We start from the raw sequence: 22,276 nt of genomic DNA on the forward strand, positions 1-22,276 counted from the left end.
TGGTTTTTTTTTTTGGTTATGTGGTAGATCCGGGTTTGATTCCCTGCCAATTCACTTCGTGCAGAGCCACCACCCACCTGTCAATGGAGGCTTGTGTGTTGCTATGATGCTGAACAGGTTTCAGTGGAGCTTTCAGACTAAGGGGGACTAATAAGAAAGGCCTGGTGATCTACTTCTGAAAGTCAGCCAATGAAAACCCTATGGATCACAATGGTCTGATCCCTTTGTGCATGGGGTTGCCATGAGTCAGGGGCCAGCGTGACCACAGCTAAGAACAACGGTGCACTAAGAAAAGGATAAATTGGTGCAACGGCTTCGGAAAGCAGTCTGATGGAACGTTGAGATGCTTAAAAATTTTTATGTCCTTTGACACAGTAGTAACATTCTAAGAATATATTCTGAAATACATAAAAAATATCCATGTACAGAGATCTTCATCTCAGCATTATTCATTGTGGCATAAGGAAAAGCTAGAAACAACCCAAGTATCCATCAACAGGGAAATAGTTAAGGAAAAAATATTTTGCAGAGAGTTTTAAATATATAGAAATGCTTAACAATACAATGTTACAAGATAAGAGCAAGATATAAGATGATATAAATTATAAAGATATGACTGAAAAAAGTGGTGTATAGTGCTGCTATTACAGAAATACCACAAGTGGATGGCTTTAACAAAGAGAAATTTATTCTGTCACAGTTTAGGAGGCTAGAAGTTCAAATTCAGAGCACCAGCTTCAGGGGAAGGCTTTCTCTCTCTGTCAGCTCTGGGTGAAGGCCTTTGTCATCAGTCTTCCCTTGGTCTAGGAGCTTCTCAGTGCAGGGACCCTGGGTCCAGTCCTCCTCTCCTGGTTCTTCATTCTTATGGTAGGATGTCCCCCTGTCTCTCTGCTTGCTTCTCTCTTTTATATCTCAAAGATACTACATAATCTTATAGATTGAGTGCTGATTCATTAACATACTGCCTCTAATCCTGCCTCATTAACACCAGAGAGGTAGGATTTACAGCACATAGGAAAATCACGTCAGATGATAGAAGCTGACAATCACACAATACTGGGAATCATGGCCTAGCCAAGTTGATAACATATTTTGGGGAAACACAATTCAATCCATAACATGTAATGTGGAGTTATGAGTAATTTTTCCTTCTGTTTTTTTTATGTTTTACAAGATCTTTACAATATGCAAATATTGCTTTCTTTATCAGAAAAAGTGGCATTCTTTTGGCTGTAATCTGAGAGCTAAGGGCTTTCCAATACTTCGATTGAGACCTTGGAATTTAAACTCTTCTCACCAGTGTACAGTGCTTGATTAGCTAAAACGTTCATTTATAGCATTAAAATAATCCTCTTAGTTCACCATGTTTTTTACTTTCATTCTCAGAAAACACTAACGCAGAAATTCAAATACTCATCTAAACCTTCTGACTAGATTCATCAACCAATTCTCTGAACCATGGCTCCCTGAGAAAAGAAACCACATAAATGCTTCCTTCTGAGATTCTTAGACTCTCTGATAACTTTCTATAATTATGCTTTATTGAATTAAAATAACCACAGCTCTGATTACCTACCCACACACAGGATTTTCAGAAATCTTGGTACAGCTTCATAAATCCTCCAGGGTTTTTTGAAGTTGCAAAATCAGAGGGTTTAACTAAACTGGAGATTGCTTGAAAATATAGGGTTACAAGTTGCCTTACAAAAGTTCTCTGGTAAGACTTTAGTAACTATATTCTGGTGAATTATTAGAACCAGGAGAGTTTTGCAATCAGGTTCCAGATGTCCCTGTCTGGGAAAGGCTACTTTTGGTTAGAAACCAACTCTAGGGCTGGCCTGAAGATGCCACAATACTGGCAATAGCACCCAACTATATTTCCATCTACTTTAGTCAGTTCTCTCAGAACTCGACCTGATCATTCAACAAAAAGTAGCTTTATATATATAGTTATGAAAATAAAACTCTAATTCAGGGTTTCCCAAGATAGCTTTCAGGTCAATCTAGATATCCTAGCTGTTCTGATACTTTCAAAACGAAAATCATTTGATCAGGATATATGAGAACTTGGACTTTTAAAGTCTCCAACATTTTCTCCACCACCTGTCTGTCAGTTTGTCACGTTGTGGTGGCTTGCTTATTGCTATGATGCTGGGGCAGGGGCTTTTGTCTGTTTGGGTTTTTATCATATTCCCAGCAGCCAGAAAAGCCCTGGCACACGGTATGCATTTAATAAATATGTGCTGAATCAATGAAAAGAATTCCTAACGCTGATAGCTTTAAAATCAGCCCGGTAATATAGTGTAATGGTTTGAAGCATGAGATTGGCTGTCAGCTGGGCTTGGTTTCAAAGCCTAGGTCCTTTACTTCTCAGCTGTGTGATTTTTGCCAAGTTACTCAAACTCTCTGAGCCTTGGAAGTAATAATCTTTCTCTCATGTTAGTGTTGTGAAGAGTATCAACATATTAGTGGGTGAGACTGACAATAAACCAGAAAGGTAAATTAAAATAAATATTCTTCTATTGCTGTTGAGTCGATCCCAGCTCATAACAACCCTATAGGACAGAGTAGAACTGCCCTATAGTGCTTCCAAAGCTGTCATCTTTACGGAAGCAGACTGCTACATCTTTCTCCCACTGAGCAGCTGGTAGGTTTGAACTGAAATCTTTCTGTTAGCTGCCGAATGCTTAACCACTGTGTCACCAGGGCTCCTAAATAAATATTAGGTTAGAAAGTTTTTAAAAATGAGTCATAGAAAAATAAAAGTGTTGGGGGTTGTTGACACGTCAGCTACAGTGGCTCAGAAAGGTCTCACTAACAAGGCGGATTTTAAGTAAAAATCTAAAGGAAATCCAAACATTGCATGAGAACTCTTGCACAGAATATTTCATAAAATAAATACTCAAAGTGTGGTAAACCAAAAACCCTAACCCACTGCCATCAAGTCAATTCTGACTCATAGTGGCCCTATAGGACAGAGTAGAACTGCCCCATATGGTTTCCGAGAAGCACCTGGTAGATTCAAGTGTCGACTTTTTGGTTAGTAGCTGTAGCTCTTAACCACTACACCACCAGGGTTTCCCAAAGTATAGTAGCTAATAAAAATAGTAGTTGTAACAGTAGTATATTTTCAGATTGGTCAGAAATAATTCAAAAAAAGTAGGGAATGGAAACATTGATCTATACCATTTATCTCAAGGAGCTCCCAGTCTAGTAGAAGAAACAATGAACAATTACAGTACAGTGTGATAAAAGCTATGCAGAGGAATGTGGGGGTTGCTGACAGACGGGAGAGAAAGGGGATCTCTATCAGATTAGAGGAGCAGAAGTGTCAGAGAAAACTAGTGGAAATTCCACAGCACAAAGGTAGAGCAGTGTCATGGATTGAATTATGTTCCCCCCAAAATGTGTGTATCTACTTGGTTAGGCCATGATTCCCAGTATTGTGTGATTGTGATTGTCCTCCATTTTGTGACTGTAATTTATTGTTGAGAGGATTAGGGTGGGATTGTAACACCATCCTCACTCAGGTCACCTCCCTGATCCAAGGTAAAGGAAATTTCCTTGGGGTGTGGCCTGCACAACATTTTATCTCTCAAGAGATAGGCAAGCAGAGAGTTGGGGAACCTCATACCACCAAGAAAGGAGCGCAGGGAGCAGAGCGTGTATTTTGGAGCTGAGGTTCCTGCACTGAGATGCTCCCAGACCAAGGGAAGACTGATGCATCACAAAGACCTTCCTCCAGAGCCGATGGGGGAAAGGGACCTTCCCCTGGAGCTGATGCCCTGAATTTGGACTTGTAGCCTACTTGACTGTGAGAGAATAAACTTCTCTTTGTTAAAGCCATCCACTTGTGGTATTTCTGTTATAGCAAATTAGATGACTAAGACAAACAGCATGAAGCAGCACCTGTGATGTGTCAGGCCACCACCTGTCAGTTTGTTGTACTGTGGTGGCTTGCATGTTGCTGTGATGTTGGAAGCTATGCCACTGTCATGGATTTAATTGTGTCCCCCCAAAATATGTGTCAACTCAGGTAGGCAATGACTCCCAGTATTGTGTGATTTTCCACCGTTTTGTCATCTGATGTGATTTTCTTATGTGTTGAAAATCCTACCTCTATGATGTTAATGAGGCAGAATTAGAGGTAGTTATGTTAATAAGGCAGGACTCAATCTACAAGATTAGGTTGTGTTTTAAGTCACTGTTTTGAGATATAAAAGAGAGGAGTGAGCAGAGAGACAGGGGGACCTCGTACCACCAAGAAAGAAGAGCCAGGAGAATAGCATGTCCTTTGGATCCAGGGTCCTGGCACTGAAAGCGCCTGGTCCAGGGGAAAATTGATGACAAGGACCTTCCTCCAGAACTGACAGAGAAAGACTTCCCCTGGAGCTGATGCCTTGAATTTGAACTTCTAGCTACTAGACTGTGAGACAATCAACCTCTTTTTGTTGAAGCCATCCACTTGTGGCATTTCTGTTATAGCAACAGTAGATAACTAAGACAGTCACCAACATTTTAGATATCAGTAGGGTTACCCATGGTGGACAAGTTTTAGTGGAACTTCCAGACTAAGACTAAGAAGAAAAGCCTGGCAATGTACTTCCAAAAATTGTTGTTGTTGTTAGGTGCGATCGAGTCGGTTCTGACTCATAGCCACCCTATAGGACAGAGTAGAACTGCCCCACAGCGTTTTGTAGGAGCAGCTGGTGGATTTGAACTGCTGATCTTTTGGTTTGCAGCCTAGCCTGTAACAACTATGCTACCAGGGATCCACTATGAGTTGAAATCAACTTGACAGCAATGGGATTTTTCTAAAAATTAGTCAATGAAAACCTTATGGATCACAACAGAACATCGTCTGGCTCGTTTACTTTGGAGATACCATTAGGAGGGGTCAATTACTAGAGGAGGACATCATATTTGGTGAAGTAGAGGGCCAGTGAGGGTGAGTGAGATAGACTGATACAACAGCCATAATGGTAAACTCAAACATGCTGGCCAATAGTGAAGATGACACAGGACTGAGGAAAGTTTCGTTCTGTTGTACCTAAGGTTGTCATGAGTTGGAGTCCACCAGAAGGCAGCTATCTATCTGTCGTGTCAGACATTCATGATACAGCAATAAACAAAACAGACATACTTTTGTGAATCTTATATTCTAGCGGGAAGGACAGGTAGTACAGAAATACACAAACAATAAAATGTGCTAAGTGCTGTATAAATAATGGAGAGTTACAAGAAGTATTATTTTAGGTGTAGTCATCAGGAAAGGCCTTTCTGAGGGGGAAGCATTTGAGCAGAGAGTAAGGATGTTGGAGGAAAAGTATTCCAGACAGAAAGAATAGCCAACACCAGTATGATTGAAATGTACTAAGTGATGGGAGAGAAGTGGGCAATGAGATTGGAGGGGGATCCATGAGCCAGATCATGCAGGGCCTTGTAGATTGTAATGAGGACTTTAGATCTGGATTTTTATCCTGAGGGCGACGGGAAGCCATTGGAAAATCAGGAGCAGACTGAGCCTCCACAATGACTACTTGGACCACTATAGTGGAGACAAGGGAGGAAGCAGAGAGATTATTTAAAAAACTATTGAAATAATCCAGGTGGGAATTAACGGTGGCTTGGGTTTGGGTGGTAGTGGTGGGAAGAGGTGAGAAGTGGTTACACTTGGCATGAACGTGCCTTTGGTTTATGTGTGGTCTATGAGAGAAAAGGAGGCCCTGAGTTGTGCAAATGGTTAACATAGTTGGCTGCTAATTGAAAGGTCGGAGTCCACCCAGAGGTGCCTCAAAAGAAAGGGCTGGCAATCTGCTTCTGAGAAATCAGCCTTTGAAAACCTTATGGAGCATAGTTCTACTCTGACATATAGGGGGTTTCCATGAGTCGGAAATGACTCTATGGCAACTGGAGAAAATAAATGACAGAAAAGGAAGAGTTGGGGATGATTCCAATGTTTTTGGCCTGAGCAACTAGATGAATGCCATTTAAAAAATGTGGCCACTTGGGAAAGAGCTCTGGTGGCTCAATGGTTAAGCACTTGGCTGCTAACTGAAAGGTCGGCAGTTCAAACCCACCAGCCACTCCATGGAAGAAAGATGCGGCAGTCTGCTTCCATAAAGATTGCAGCCTTAGAAATCCTATGGGGCTGTTCTACTCTATCCTATAGGGATGCTATGAGTCAAAATTGACTCAACAACGAAGGGTTTTATGGATTTTGGAACACTTGGTGTCATGAATTGAATTGTGTTTCCCAAAAATTTGTGTCATCTTGGGTAGGTCATGATTCCCAATATTTTGTGGTTGTCCTCCATTTTGTGATCTGATGTAATTATCCTATGTGTTGTATATCCTAACCTCTATGATGTTATCTGTCTTAGTTACCTAGTGCTGCTATAACAGAAATACCGCAAGTGGATGGCTTTAACAAACAGAAATTAATTATCTCACAGTTTAGGAGGCTAGAAGTCTGAATCCAGGGTGCCAGCTCCAGGGGAAGGCTTTCTCCATCTGCTGGCAATTGGGGAAGGTCCTTGTCATAGATCTTCCCCTGGTCTAGGAGTTTCTCAGCATAGAGACTCCAGGTCCAAAGGATGAATTCTGCTCCTGGCTCCTCTTGCTCAGCGGTACGAGGTCCCCCTCGTCTCTGCTCACTTCTTCCTTTTATATCTCAAAAAAGATTGACTCAAGATACAACCTAATCTTGTAGATCGTGTCCTGCCTCATTAACATAACTGCCTCTAATCCTGCCTCACTAACATCATAGAGGTTAGGATTTACAACATATAGGATAGTAACATCAGATCACAAAATGGAGGACAACCACACAATACTGGGAATTACAGTCTACCAAAGTTGTTATGAATTTTAGGGGGATACAATTCAATTCATAACATTAACAGAGGCATTTGAGGAAGGGTAGATTAGAAGAATGGGGAAATCAAGAGTTTGAGGAGAGGTTAGCAAAATCCTACAAGTCCTGCAAGTACTATACTTTGGTAAAGCTGGAGCCTAAAATACTGAGATAACTGGTGGTGCATTGCAAGCAGTAGGCTGGGGTCAGATCACACAGGGCTTTGTGTATTAAGCTATGGAATTCAAGGTTGATGTTTGAAAGATTCATGAAGTGCTTGAAAGATTGAAACCGAAGGAATGACAAGTTTAGAAGAACAATTCAGAATGATCTCTCCAACAAGGGTGTGGAGAATGAATTGGAGGGCAAGAAGCCTGGGTGGCACAAGGGTTTGCAGTCAGTTACTAACCCAAGGGTTGGTGGTTCAAACCCATCCAGTGGTTCTGCAGGAGAAAAGCCTGGCGATTTGCTTCCATAAAGATTACAGCCAAGAAAACCCCATGGAGCGGTTCTTCTCTGTACCACATGGAGTAACCACGAGTCAGGGGCTGACTTGGCAGCAACTAACAACACACTGGAGTCAAGTGAATCAGTTAAGGGGCTTGTTCGGAAATCTAAGGGATTAAGTGGTAAAAACACTAATGACAATAGAAATGGACAGGCAGGGAGAGTTTCAGAAGATATTTAGGAGATAATAAAAAGCCTGGCAGTGTAGTGGTTAAGAGCTATGGCTGCTAACCAAAAGGTCAGCAGTTCGAATCCACCGGGTGCTCTTTGGAAACCCTATGGGGCAGTTGTACTCTGTTCTATAGGGTCGCCATGAGTCGGAATTGTCTCGACAGCAACAGGTTTGGTTTTAGGTAGAGGACTTGAAGTTAGAGGTGAGTACAAACTGTTTTTCTTTCTCCTGTTGATGGACATTTGGATTGTTTCTACTTTTTAATTATCGTGCATCAAGCTGCTATAAACATTTTTTTGTAAGACTTTTTGTGGACATAGGGTTTTATTTCTTTTGGATAAACACTTAAGAGTAGAATTGCTGTGTCATAGGTAAAATGTATATTTAACTTTATAAGAAACTATCAGTTTTCCGAAACAGTTGTACCATTTTACAGCAATGAATGAGACTTCCGTTTGTTTCATATGCCTGTCAATATTTGTTGTTTTTAATCATTTTAATTTTAGCCATCTTAGTGTGAAATTGTATCTCACTGTGGTTTTAATCTGCATTTTCCTGATCACTAATTTTCGTATGTTTATTGGTCATTGCTATATATTTATCATGCCCATTCTTTTTGCCCATTTTTATTGGGTTGGTTACCTCTTTGCATTTGATTTGTAGATTCTGGGCGCCTATCTTTTGTCAGGTGTATGTGCTGGGAATATTTTCTCCCAGTCTGTGACTTGCCTATTCATTTTCTTAACAGTGACTCCTTTAAAATTGTTTATGAAATCTTATTTATTTCTGTTAGATTTAGTGCTGTGCCCTTCTAAGAAATATTTGCCTACCCCAAGGTCACAAAAATACTGGTCCATGTTTTCTTCTAGAATGTTTATAGTTTTAGCTTTTACTTATAGGTCTGCGATCCAGCTCAAATAAATTTTTGAGAGGCCTAAGGTAGGATTCAAGTCAATTTCCTCCATGCATTCGTTCAGTTGTTTCAGAACCATTTTTTTGAAAAAAACTTTACTTTCCCTGTTGAGTTATTTTGACACTTTAGTTGAAAATCAATTGACCATGTGTGAGCAGGTCTATGTCTGAAATCTGTATTGTCTTCCAGTTATCTGTTTATATATGCTTACATCATTATAGTACTGTCTTGATGACTGGAACTTTATAGTGAGTCCTTAAACCAGATAGTGTATGACTTCCAACTTGGTTCATTTTTTAAAAAAGAACTGTTTTGGCGAGTCTAAGCCCTATGCCTTTCAAGATGGATTTTAGAATGAGCTTTTCAGTTTCTACTACATGGTTGGTTAGGGTTTTGATTGATAGCGTTGAGTCTTCTTATCTGTGAACAGAGCAAATCTTTCCATCCATTTATTTAGGCCTTCTTTAATTTTTGCTTAGCAATGTTTTACAGTATTCATTGTTGAGATCTTGTGTGTCTTTTATTAAACTCATTCCTTAGTATTTTATGAGATTTTTGATACTTTAAATGGATTTTTTAAAATTTCATTTTCCTATTCTTCGCTGTTAACTTATAGAAATACAATTGATTATGCACATTGACCATGTATTCTTTGACCTTGCCAAATTTACTTATTCTACTAGTTCTTTGTAGACTCTTTAGCATTTCTTATATACCGTATTTCTGCTTAAATAATGTAAGACTTCCATGTTTGCCGGTGGCACCTTCCCCCCTGGGAGATATTTTTGTAAGCATCACTATGCCAATATTTTTTACATGTTGCTGTAAAAACAGATTTTTTACTTCTTTCTTTCCAATCTGTATGCCATTTTTTTCTTAGAGCTTTATTAATGTAAAAATGTCATACAAGAAACTGCACATAATGCAACGTATGCAATTTGACAATGTTTAACATATGTATAAAACCAAAACCCACTGCCTTCGATTCCAACTCATAGTGACCCTGTAGGACTGAGCAGAACTGGCCCATAGTGTTTCCACATCTTTCTCCTGTGGAGCTGCTGGTAGGTTTAAACTGTGGAACTCTCAATTAGCAGCCAAGCACTTTAACCAATGTGCCACCAAGGCTCCTTAACTTGTGTATAAATCCATTGCCATTGAGTCAATTCCGACTCATAGTGACCACTGTACCATCAGGGCTCCTAATGTATGTATACCTGTTGCTGTTGAGTGGATTCTGACTCATCTGCTTCCATAAAGCTTACAGCCGAGAAAACCCCATGGAGCAGTTCTACTCTGTACCACATGGAGTAACCATGAGTCAGGGGCTGACTTGGCAGCAACTAACAACACACTGGAGTCAAGTGAAGCAGTTAAGGGGCTTGTGCAGAAATTTAAGGGATTAAGTGGTAAAAACACTAACTAATGACATTAGAAATGGACAGACAGGGGGAATTTCAGAGGATATTTAGGAGATAATAAAAAACCTGGCAGTGTAGTGGTTAAGAGCTATAGGACAGAGTAGAGCTGCCCCATAGAATTTCCAAGGAGTGGCTAGTGGATCTGAACTATTGACCTTTCGGTTAGCAGCCAAGCTCTTAACCACTATGCCACTGGAGCTCTGACATATGTATAGAACCGTAAAATCATCACCACAATCAGGTCTCATCCAGGGGGCTCCCTTTGGATAGAATCCCCTCTACGCTTGCTTTCCACTGACTTTAAATAGCTGCTTTTTTGTATTTTTGTTCACAGTTAATAATTGCTGTCTGCAGGAGAGACAGTCCAAGAAAAACTACTCTTAGTCTGGAAGCTCAGCTGAAACCTGTCCACCATGGTGACCCTGCTGGCATCTGAATACTGGTGGCTTAGCTTCCAGCATCACAGCAACATGCAAGCCCCCACAGTACAACCGACTGACAGACACGTGGGGAAAAACGACTCCACCATCATCCAAACTAGAACCCCCTCTTTGTAACTACATTTTGAGAAATAAATTACGCTTTACAAATATTTAAAATAATGACAGAGGCTGTGTCCTCTCTTGGTCTTTAGGTCACATGGTCACATAATCACATGTCACACACAGAAAGGAAGGTGTCCTGAGAGGAAAGTGAGCTTTCTTGAACACAGAGGAACGAGAGGCAACCGCTGTTGTTTGCTCCACATTATGATGAAAGGCAGTATATATATAGGTATAGGAATAGGAGTATTTATGTTTATATTCATATTTATATTATTAGTTTTGACTACATGAATCTTTGCAATCTTGATCAGCACTTTAAAAAGATTTCTGGGAGGAAACCAAGGATTGAATATAAATATTTACAGAAAAGCCCAAAACCACCTTCTGCTAAAACTAGCTCTTGGAGAGACACTTTAGGAAATAACAACAATGATGGTTTAGTCACATCTGACAGGTAAGTCACTCAGAGCGTGTGACTAAGAATGAAGACAGGAGAGGTAACCTGGAGCCTCATGAAGTGTGAACTTTTGGTGGCCGAGAGAAAGAAACAAAAGAGTGTGCTGTGTGACCCAGAGCTCAGAAGGCCAGAGAGTGGTACAGCTGTTCAGCATAAACCCCACAGAAGCATTTTTTCCTGTCTTAAAGAAGATGGAAGAATGATAATGTTTTGGAAGTGGCAATAGAAGAGATTAGATCTACAGTAGTTAATATGATTTTATTTTCTGACTATTTCAGGCAAAAGAGAGGTTTGATTTAAATTATCCAAATAATTTGCTCAAGTATCAAATAACTTGGGAAATTAGATAAAGGAAAAGTATAATCTGAGGATTTGTTTAACCTAGCAATGTTAATTCATTTATTCCAATCCTAACACCATTTTAAAAATATTTGTTTCTTCCACATTAAACCATCTCCACTCCACAGGGTATTCTCACCTTCCATTCTCAGCCACACTTCTTGAAAAAGTTGTCTGCACTTACTTGCTCAATTTTCTTAACTCCTCTTCAGTTTTCAAGCCATTGCACTTTGGCTTCTGCCTCCATAAACCAGTTGCCGTCAAGTTCATTCTAACTCATGACACTCCCATATGTGTCAGAGTAGAAATGAGCCTCAGAAAGTTTTCAACGGCTGAATTTTTGAATGTAGATTGCCAGGCCTTTCTTCGGAGGTGCCTCTGCGTGGGCTCCAACCTTCAGCCTTGATTAGCAGCCAAGCGTGTTAACCACTTGCACCACCAAGGGACTCCTCTGTCACCATGGGCCTCTGAAACTGTTCAGTCGCCTTGCTACTAAGGCCAGTACACTTTCCTGTTCTTATCCTGACTGCCCTCTCCACAACTTTTGTTGCTGTACACCAAAATCCATTTTTCAGAAACATTTTCCCACTGTGTCTGTGACACCTCACTCTCCTGGTTTTCTGCCTACAATTCCTTTTCAGTTTCCTTAGCAGGCTCTGTTTTCTCTCTCCATCCTTCCTTGGAGCTAATAATATTCTTGAGGGTCCTGACTTAGGCCCCTTTTTCCTTCATTTTCAAAAATCTTCTGCAGACATTCTCAATCATTCCCACAGCTTTAATGATCCCTGCACCCTGATGAATCCCGTCTCTATTTTCAGCCCAAATTGGTTTATGAGCTATAGCTCTTACATCCAGCTGCCCATTTAACATTACCACTTGAGTGTCCCAAACTTAATGTGCCTCAAGGTGAACTCATTATACTGGCTCCTCACTTCCTCCGCACCGGCTCATCCTCTGTGTTCTATATCTCATGTGAATAGAAGTTCTGGTATTGACATCAGAGTCCTGGGAGTCTTTCTTGATTTCTCTTCTTACTCCATCCCCTGCATTTAATCACTCACTACGTTTCACCAGATGGACCTTCTGAATACTCGCAAGACCATCTAGTCCCTTCCAATCTCAATCTGTTATCCTAGTGCAGCCCACCACCATTTCTCACTTTGACTATCTACCCATGTTTTAATTGTTCTCCTTAAAACAAAAAACCAAACCAGCTGCGATGGAGTCAACTTCAACTCATGGCATAGTAGAACAGTGTGCATAGTGGAACAGTGCTATATAGGGTTTTCAATGACTGCGATCTTTTGGAAATAGATTGCCAGGCCTTTCTTCTGAGGAGCCTCTGGGTGGATTTGAACCGTCAACCTTTCAGCTAGTAGCCAAGAGCTTAAACATTTGTGCCACACAAGGATGCTTTTCTACCTCTAATCAATTCCCCACCCAGCAGCCAAACTGGTTTTCTAGGACCAAAATCATATCATGATACCACCCTGCTTAAGACCCTTAGATGGCTCAATGCTGCTCTCACGATGAAGTCCAACTCTCTTCACATTCCTTACAGTGCCCTGCGAGATCAGCCTGGTCCTGGTGATGCCCCTTTCGGCCCCCCAGCATCCTGGGCTTCCCCAGTCATCACACTAATTGCAAGATAACGTCTTGAAAGATCAGTCTTTGTGCCTTGTTTTTCCTTGCATCTTGTGCTTGCGTGACTTTTCTGTTTGTCAGGGACATTGACTTTGCCTGGAGGAGAAGTAGAATTGTTAAAGCCAGAATTTAAAAAGCAGGAGACATTTAAAAAGCATTTCAAACTCCTAACAGGCTTTTGAAAACCTAAAGAAAGATCCCTAGGGAATCACAGGGCTGAAATTATGCTATAGTAATGGAAGTATAAAGATGATAGAAGAAAATGGAGCATTCCCACCCCACCACTACATAAAAATGTAAATAAATAAATAAATAACAGTTGCCATCATGTCAACTTCAACTCATGGTGACCCCATGTGTCAGAGTGGAACTGTGCTCCATAGGGTTTTCAATGCCTAATTTTTGGAAGTAGACACCAAGGTGTCTCTGGGTGGACTTAAACCCCAAACTTTTGGTTAGCAGCCAAGCACTGTAAATGGGCTGCACCAACCAAGGACTCCACTACATATAAAGAAGGTCATTTGGGCTGAGGAGCAGGAGTGGAATGGGGTGAAGGATGGACATGGCCTTAGAGAAGGTGGGGGCAGGGGATGAGAGGCCAGACCTGGTAAGACATATACAGAGGAGCAGAGTCAGCATCAGAAGAATTGTTAACCATGGCGACCGACACCAGAGATTCAGAGCCTAGGTGGTACCAGTGGTTTGGGATTAGCTGCTAACCTAAAGGTTGGCAGTTCAAACCCACCCAGTGGCTCCACAGAAGAAAGGCCTGGCAAACTGCTTCCATAAAGATTACAGCTGAGAAAACCCTATGGAACAGTTCTGCTCTGTAACACATGGAATTGCCATGAGTCAGAATCAACTTGGTTCTTCCAATGGTTTTGGTTTGGTTTGGACTGGGGATTCACGTTGAAGCCTGACCAATGCCTTCAGACCATTTGTTGCCATTCTAGGGCATACCACGCTATCCATACCATACTATCCAAGTGAAGAAGTCGTGACAGCTGTTCATCTTGTCCCTGACAGTGTTCATTATAGGAGTTCAAGGAAATATTTTTGCTTTTCATCTGAAATTTGTGGGTAGTTACTCTTTTCTTACGCTTTTTAGGACCTTAGGATACTCACAAGTTCTTCCGCAATAGAGGGTGATGGGGCGCTGACACCCAGAGATGAGGTAATGGCATAGAAGGGATGGCCCCAAGCACCAAGACTTGACTATAACTGGACAATGGTGAAAACCATTTGTCTTAGGTTGGGTTGTCTAGAGAAGCAAAAGCAGTGAAGCATATATATATACACACATACATATATATATATATATATATATATATATATATACATATACCAAAACCAAACTTTTTGCTGTTGAGTTGATTCTGCCTCATAGTGACCCTATGTAAATAAATTAAAAATATATATATATATATATATATATACATACACAGAGAGAGAGAGAGAGATTTATCTCAAGGAAATGGCTCACATGGTTGTAGAGGCTGGCAACTCCCAAGTCTTTGGGTCAGGTGTCAGACTGGAGGCTTCTCCTGACTCACATAGCTGCAGGGGCTGATGAACCAAAGATCAGCAGGTCAGATGTCAGGCTGCTGGCTTACAGGCTGCAGAGGCTGACAAATTCCAAGATTGGCAGGCAATACTATTAGCCCCTGGTTCAAGTTCCAATAACTAGATGTCAGATAATGATGAGCTGGATGCAGGATCCAGAGCAAGCAAGTGAGCTTTGCCAGAACATCCATATATAGATATATATATATATTGGATGTAGGCCACATCCCTGAGGAATCACCCCTAATTGATTGGCTGATCACATCAGATCACATCACAGAGGAGGACTACATCGTTACATAACTGCCAAACCACTGAGAATCATGGCCCAGCCAAGGTGACACATATTTTTAGGGGACACAATTCAATCCATGACACTATTCCTGTGACACACTTACTACACAGTATCGTGATAATTTCCCCACTTTTCCTAACCTCCACTAGGCTGTAAACTTAGTGAGGGCAAAGACCACGTCAATCTTGGTCAACATTATGCCTCAGAGCTCAATGCAATGCTCAGTAAATATTGTTTGATTAAATGAATAACTTCATGAAGAATGAGTGATTTTAAAGACATTGATTTTAATGGGTCCTTTAAAAAGAAGAAATATGAAGCTAGTGATGCCTTTTAATCCTATGAATCTAAGGCCTAACATTTTTAAAAATTAAGACAAGGAACTGAACTAAGGAGCCTAGGTGGTACAAGCAGTTTGCAGTTGGCTGCTAACCTAAACATTGGTGGTTTGAACACACTCAGTGGTTCCACGAAGAAAGGACTGGCAAACTGCTTCTGTAAAAAAGTATAGCCAAGGAAACCTTATGAAGCAGTTCTACTGTGTCACACACGTGGTCATCCTGAGGTGGAATTGACTCAATGGCAATGGGCTTGGTTTAGGGATTTTTAAGAAACTGAACTATTAATAATTTTAAATTAATTTTACACTTTCCTATTCTGTTGTTCTTTTCAACCTTTTGGAGGCCTGCTTCCAATCTTATAAATTTATCGTTTAAAATCCTACATATAGGTGATACTTCAAATAGTAAGGTCACTGGTAGCAAGAAACCCAGAGAATTAGACCAAGCACAGATGTAATTGTCAGCAAACTCCACCCCTTCCATTTGCAAAGAACAATTTGCAGCATATTATTATATTACACTTTTTTCCTTTGTACTAATGGTAAGCTGAAGAATGATTTCTGAAGATATCTACATCCTAATCCCCTCAACCTCTGAATGTTACCTTATATGTTAAAACAGAGACTTCACAGATGTGAATAAATGAAGTATCTCAAGATGGAGAGATTATCCTGAATTATCCAGATGGGCCTAATGTAATCATAAGGGTTCTTATTAGAGGGAGGCAGGAGAGCAAGAGTCAGAGAAGAAGATACAGCAACTGAAGCAGAGAGATTGAGATTTGAAGGTGCTATACTACTGGCTTTGAAACTGAAGGAAGGGGCCACGAGCCAAGCAATGCCGGTGGCCTCTAGAAACTGGAAAAAGCAAAGATACAGATTTTCCTCTAGATCCTCCAGAATGAACGCAGCCCTACCAACACCTTGATTTTAGAGCTTCTGAGCTCCAGATACTAACAGAATAAGTTTATGTTAAGTCGCTAAGTTTGTGGTTATTTGTGTGACAGCAACAGTAGGAAACAGTACTGTAAACTTTGTCATTTGCATTCGGAATAGTCACCTACTTAACAGAATGGTAGCTGAGAAAAGGTTTGAAAGGGACTTTTAGGAGGTGATGCTTAACTGGGACAGAAAGGGAATTCTATAAACAGATCGGGTGATGCTAAGGAAGCTAAATTATTCATTTATGTATGAATGCCTTATGAATATTTATAAGCATATGTCTGAATATTATAAACATACCAGGTTATATATATATATATACACACATACACGCACACACACAAATACACACATATATACCAGCATGAGAGAGGTGTAAACAGAAGAGTGTGATATAAGAGTACCTAATCCATTTTAAGATTACACATGGTTTACAAAGATTTTCCACATACAATACTGTACTTTACTTGAAAAAAATTGTTAGTATGGGTAGGGAGACAATGGAGTTATTATTATTATTTTTTTAAATGAACTAGGAATTAGAATTAGTTAAATGAAACGTTACATAGATGGGTCAGTGTTTCATGGTGAGGCAATCTATTGACTTTACTGGTTTTCTCAAAGAATCTGAAAAAGGCTGGGCACTGTGTGAATTCATCTGATCTTTCGGAAAACAAGAAACATATTTGGCTTCTGCTCTACTATGACTAGGGCCAAGGTCAAGTTTATAAAGAGATGTCATGAGTTGTGGTGCCAACTGGTAAACCTAAATTTCACTCCAATTACAGTGTTTTGAGAGATACTGATGAGACCTTCCTAGCCAAAACAATACCCTCTACCCTCATCATGGAGCCCTGGTGGTGCAGTGGTTAAGAGCTAGGCTGGTAACCAAAAGGTTGGCAGTTCAAATCCACCAGCGGGTCTTTGGAAACCCTATGGGGCAGTTCTACTCTGTCCTATAAGGTTGCTATGAGTCAGAATCAACTCCACGGCAATGGGTTTGATTTTGGTTTTGACACACTCATCATGATGCCTGAAATCAGACTAGTAGCAATTTTTCTATTAGCTTAGTCTTATTAGTTTCCTAGGGCTGCTGTAACAAATAACACAAACTGGGTGGCTTAAAACATCAGAAATGTATTGTCTCCCAGTTCTGGAGGCTAAAAGTCCAAGTTAAGGGTGTCAGTGACTCTCGTCAAAGGCTCTAGGAGAAGATCCTTCCCTGCCTCTCCCAGTTTATGGTAGCCCAGATGTGCTGTAGTTTGTGGCAGCATAACTCTGGTCTCTGTCTCCATCTTCACATGGCTGCCTTCTCTCTGTCTTTCTCTCTCTCTGTCTCTCTACTCCTTTTCATATTAGGACACCACTCATGTTGGATTAGTACCCACCATCCTGCTCCAGTATGATCTCATGCTGACCTGACTGATAATATCTTCAAAGACCCTGTTTTCCAAAAAAAGTCACAGTCACAGGTACTGGGGGTTAAGACTTCAACATATCGTTTTTAGGGGACACAATTTAATCCATAACACTAAGTCTTCTAGTCTTTGTCTTCTCTTAAAATGCTGACTTGTGTAGGCTGGGTAGCTCTCCAGGTGGCTATTAACAACTACCTTCGCGGGAATAATTAACGTAGACTTCTTTTTAGGGAAGTAAGAGGTAAGAAAAGACGGGAATGCTAAAAGGAGAAAAGAGGATGCCAGAATATACCTAAGGCTGGGCAGAGCTAACATTTAAGAAGAGTTCTGTACTCAAAATTATTACTGAACTTACCTGCAAGCAAAATAGCAAAATAATATTTCCCTTAATCTCTACAACAGCCCTGTTTATTAGGGGCTATTTATTACCCTGGTGGAAACCCTGGTGGCGCAGTGGTTAAGAGTTCAGCTGCTAGCCAAAAGATTGCCAGTTCAAATCCACCAGGCGCTCCTTGGAAACCCCATGGTGCAGTGCTGCTCTGTCCTATAGGGTCACCATGAGTCGGAATCAACTTGATGGCAGTGAGTTTAGTTTTTGTGTTTTAACCCTGATTGTGCAGTGGCTAAGAGCTTGGCTGCTAATCAAAAGGTTGGCAGTTTGAATCCAATAGCCACTCCTTGGAAACCCCATTAGGCAGTTCTGCTCTGTCCTGTAGGGTCCTATAAGGTCACTATGAGTTAGAATTGAGTTGACGGCATAGGGTTTGGTTTTATTGTTATTCCAAGGAGTCCTTGGTGGTGCAATGGTTAAGCACTCAGTTGCTAACCAAACAGTTGGCTGTTTGAACCCACCCAGCAGCTCTGCTGGAGAAAGACCTGGCAATCTGCTCTCATAAGGATTACAGCCAAGAAAACCCTATAGGGCAGTTCTACTCTGTCACATGGGGTCAGAATCGACTTGCTGGCACCCAGCAACAACATTATTATTTCACATTTACAGGTGTATGAAGAGAGGTGTCAGGCAGAAGTAAAAGATTCAGGACTCACTGCCAGCTTGAGAGACTCATGATACTACCTCCGTTTCTCCCACCAAGCTTCTCTTTGGTGCCACCCTCTTCCTTCACTGCCCTCTTGACTCCCCATCTCAGATGCTCTGTGTTCTCCTGCCACCCTGTTACCCAAGGCCTCTCATTCTGCAGGTCCCAGTCCTTTAACTTCCTCCCTCAGCGGCAGAGCTGGGGTTTATGTAATTTAAGGTGGATTGCAGAGGCCACTGAGAGGCTCGGTAGGGCCATCCTGGGTTTAGCAGGAAGAACAAGGAGGCAGAAAGTTAGAATAGTGCCGATTCAGTGGTAAGCAGCAGGCCATGGGCAGACATGCATTTATTTCACAACTGCTGAATGCCTCCTCCGCACAGGGTGCTGTGGCCAGTGCTGGACAATCGCAGTCCCAATGGGGAGGTCTGAGAGCTTCAGTAAGGATACAGCCACGGGGCTGGGAGTTCAGAAGCAAGACTTCAGGGTAAGAGGAAGACACAAAAGAGGGTATTGTGCTAGGATCCAAAAGAACGATTTAGTTACTGGAACTAGAGTGAAAGAAACAAAGCAAGAACCTGATTACTAGAACAGGACTCAAGGTGAGAGTCTACCGAGTGTTCAGTTTGCCTCGAACTATTCATCCAAGATTCTGTAAATTCCGACTGGCTGCCCCTGGCTTATCCTGCATCTGATGGGCGAATAGCCTGAGTCACTGTTTTTCAAACTGCAAGTCAGGACCCATCAGCAGTCATGAATTCAATTTGGTGGGTGGTAATAGCACTCTTTATGATAAATAAAGGAGGCCGTAATGGGGACAGTGGTGGTTCAGTGGTAGAATTCTTGCCTTCCGTGTGAGAGACCCAGGTTCAATTCCTAGCCAATGCACCTTCACCTCTGCCGGTGAAGACTTGTGTGTTGCTATGATGCTGAACGTGTTTCAGCGGGGCTTCCAGACTAAGATGGACTAGGAAGAAAGGTCTGTTGATCTACTTCTGAAAATCAGCCAGCGAAAACCCTATGGATCACAATGGTCTGATCTGCCACCAATCATAGAGATGGTGCAGGACTGGGCAGAGTTTTGCTCTGTTCTACATGGGGTCACCATAAGTTGGGGGCCAACTGGATCACAGCTAAGAACAACAGCAGAACAAAATAGAAGAGCAGAGAAAATAACAAAGTGCGTTGTACATGGTAAGGGTTTCAGTTTCAAGTATATGCGCCACGGGTTGCCATGCAAAAAACATTTCTCAGTGTTAACATCAAAAAGCACTTGAAAACTTTTGGTTTGAACCTAGAAGATATAGGAAGCTAGCAGGAAGCTAGGTGAGTCATTACATCTGAAATATTTTTCTGCTTTTTCCAAATGACTTTGAGCTAATCTAACAAACCAATCCAGGCTTCAGTGTGACTAAATATGAGTGAATTAAGGGCTGTAACTTCCTTCAAGGAGATTTTCCACACATAGCCCTACTTGAGAAAGAAAACTGGGGAATGGAGAGCCTTTTTTTTTTTTATTGTTCTTTTTCGGGTTGCTGTGAGTCGGAATCGAATTGATGGCAATGGGTTTGGTTTGGGTTTTAGATGAAGGTTTACAGAGCAAACTAGCTTCTCATTAAGCAGTTAGTACACATATTGTTTTATAACATTGGTTAACAACCCCACGACATGTCAACGCTTGGAGAGCCTTTTAAGCTAAATGAACTATCAGCTGTTTCCATACCAGTAGGGTTGTTTGCATGACAACACGGGAGTCACATGGATCCCTAGCTTGTGAAACACTGAGCTGGTCGCCTCCAGGAGGGGGTCACTGGACAGTGCAAATGGCTAATGTACTCGGCTGTTAACTAAAATGTTGGAGGTTTGATCCCACCCAGAGGTGCCTCGGAAGAAAGGCCTGGAGATCTACTTCTGAAAAATCAGCCGTTGAAAACCCTGTGAAGCACAGTTCTACTCTGACACACATGGGGTCACCATGAATTGGAATCAACTCAATGGCCACTAGCAACTGATTAGCATCTAGGAGGCAATGAACTTGAGTCAGCATTGAGAACTCCCTTCAGCCAGCATGCCAGCACCCCCTTGTGTTGCTGAGTTGTAAAGTGTTCACCTTTTGGCTTATCTAAATAGCTAATGCCAGTGGATCCAAAGCCTTATATTGTCTCCAAACCCATCTGTTCGATTACTTCCACGTTCATTTCAGCTCGCCCTTCCCCATCCAACCCAATCCAAACCATTTATTTTCTTTCCCCCAAAAATGCTTCATCTCCTACCTTTCCTGTCTTTATTAATTATATCAACATTCTTTCAATAACCCACATTTTTAAGTTTGGAATCCTATTTAACTCTATTCTTCCTACCTCAGATCCACGTACTTAAACTCTTTGTTGTTGTTAGCTGCCATCAAGTCAGCTTCTGACTCATGGTGACCCCATGGACAATGGAACGAAATGCTGCCTGGTCATGTACCATCCCCATGATGGCTGTGGATGGAACCGTTATGATCCACAGGGTGTTCACTGACTGATTTTTGTAAGTAAATTTTTAGTCCTTTCTAGTGCATCTTAGTCTGGAAGCTCCACGAAGCCTGTTCAGCATCCTAGCAACATACACCTCCACTGACAGATGGGTGGTGGCTGTACATGACATGTGTCGGCTGGGAACTGAGCCCAGGCCTCCCGAATGGAAGGTGAGAATTCTACCACTGAACCACCAATGCGTCACTTACACTCTTGCTGTTGTTGTTAGGCGCTGTTGTCGAGCCCATTATTGCAGCCACTATGTCAATCCAGCTTGTGGAGGGTCTTCCTCTTTTTCTCTGACCCTGTATTTTACCAAGCATGCTGTCCTTCTTCAAGGACTGATCCCTCCTGATAACACGCCCAAAGTATGTGAGACTCAGTCTCGCCATCCTTGCTTCCAAGGAGCATTCTGGCTGTACTTCTTCCAAGACAGATTTGTTCGTCGTTTTGGCAGTCCACGGGATATTTGCTATTCTGCACCAACACTATAATTGAAAGGCATCAATTTTTCTTTGGTCTTTCTTATTCGCTGTCCTGCTTTCACATGGATATGAGACGATTGAAAATGCCATGGCTTGGGTCAGGCACACCTTAGTCTCCAAGGTGACATCTTTTGCTTTTTAACACTTTAAAGAGGGCTCTGCCACTTATACTCTTAGGATAGAATAAATAATGGTTGAGGTATGATCTTTTCTGTTTCTGATTCCCCATTTTCAATGTTTGCCTCATATCACTGCCAGAATAATCCCCCCTAAAGTCGTTGTGAATCAAGCTATTTCTCCTCAGTAAACAAGTGCCTCTCATTTCCCTGCTTTATTTTTTTTTTAAGGCATCGTTCATTTGTTCATCCCTCATGTATGTACCCAGCATCTCAGTTGTGGCAGGACCTGTGCTGGGCACTGGGATGCAGCCAGGAACAAAACAGACCTCACTCGCGAGGCACCTGTATTCTCATGAGGGGCTTCCCAAACCCAGTCTCCAGCTCCAACTCCAGTATGCGGTGGGGAAGGAAGGGTTTCATAGTGGTTAAGGCCTGGGCTTCGGTGTCGTAAGGGCCTGACTGAATTCCTGCTCAGTCTCATGCATTGCGAGAACTGGAGCAAGACATTCCTTCTTTCTGAGCCTCAGTTTTCTCATCCGGACTCTTGGGCAGGTGTCTCCAACTCATCTCTCTCCCACATGGAGCAGCCTGGTGCAAGGATCCCTCGAATCCCAAGGGCAGGCCTGGGACCATCCGCCATAGTGACAGACATCATTACAGCCTTTCCTGCTATTTTGCTTCGCTCTGCTTCCACTTTTTATCTCAAA

The sequence above is a fragment of the Loxodonta africana genome, chromosome 1 (genome assembly GCF_030014295.1).
Source record: "Loxodonta africana isolate mLoxAfr1 chromosome 1, mLoxAfr1.hap2, whole genome shotgun sequence".
Lineage (NCBI taxonomy): Eukaryota > Metazoa > Chordata > Mammalia > Proboscidea > Elephantidae > Loxodonta > Loxodonta africana.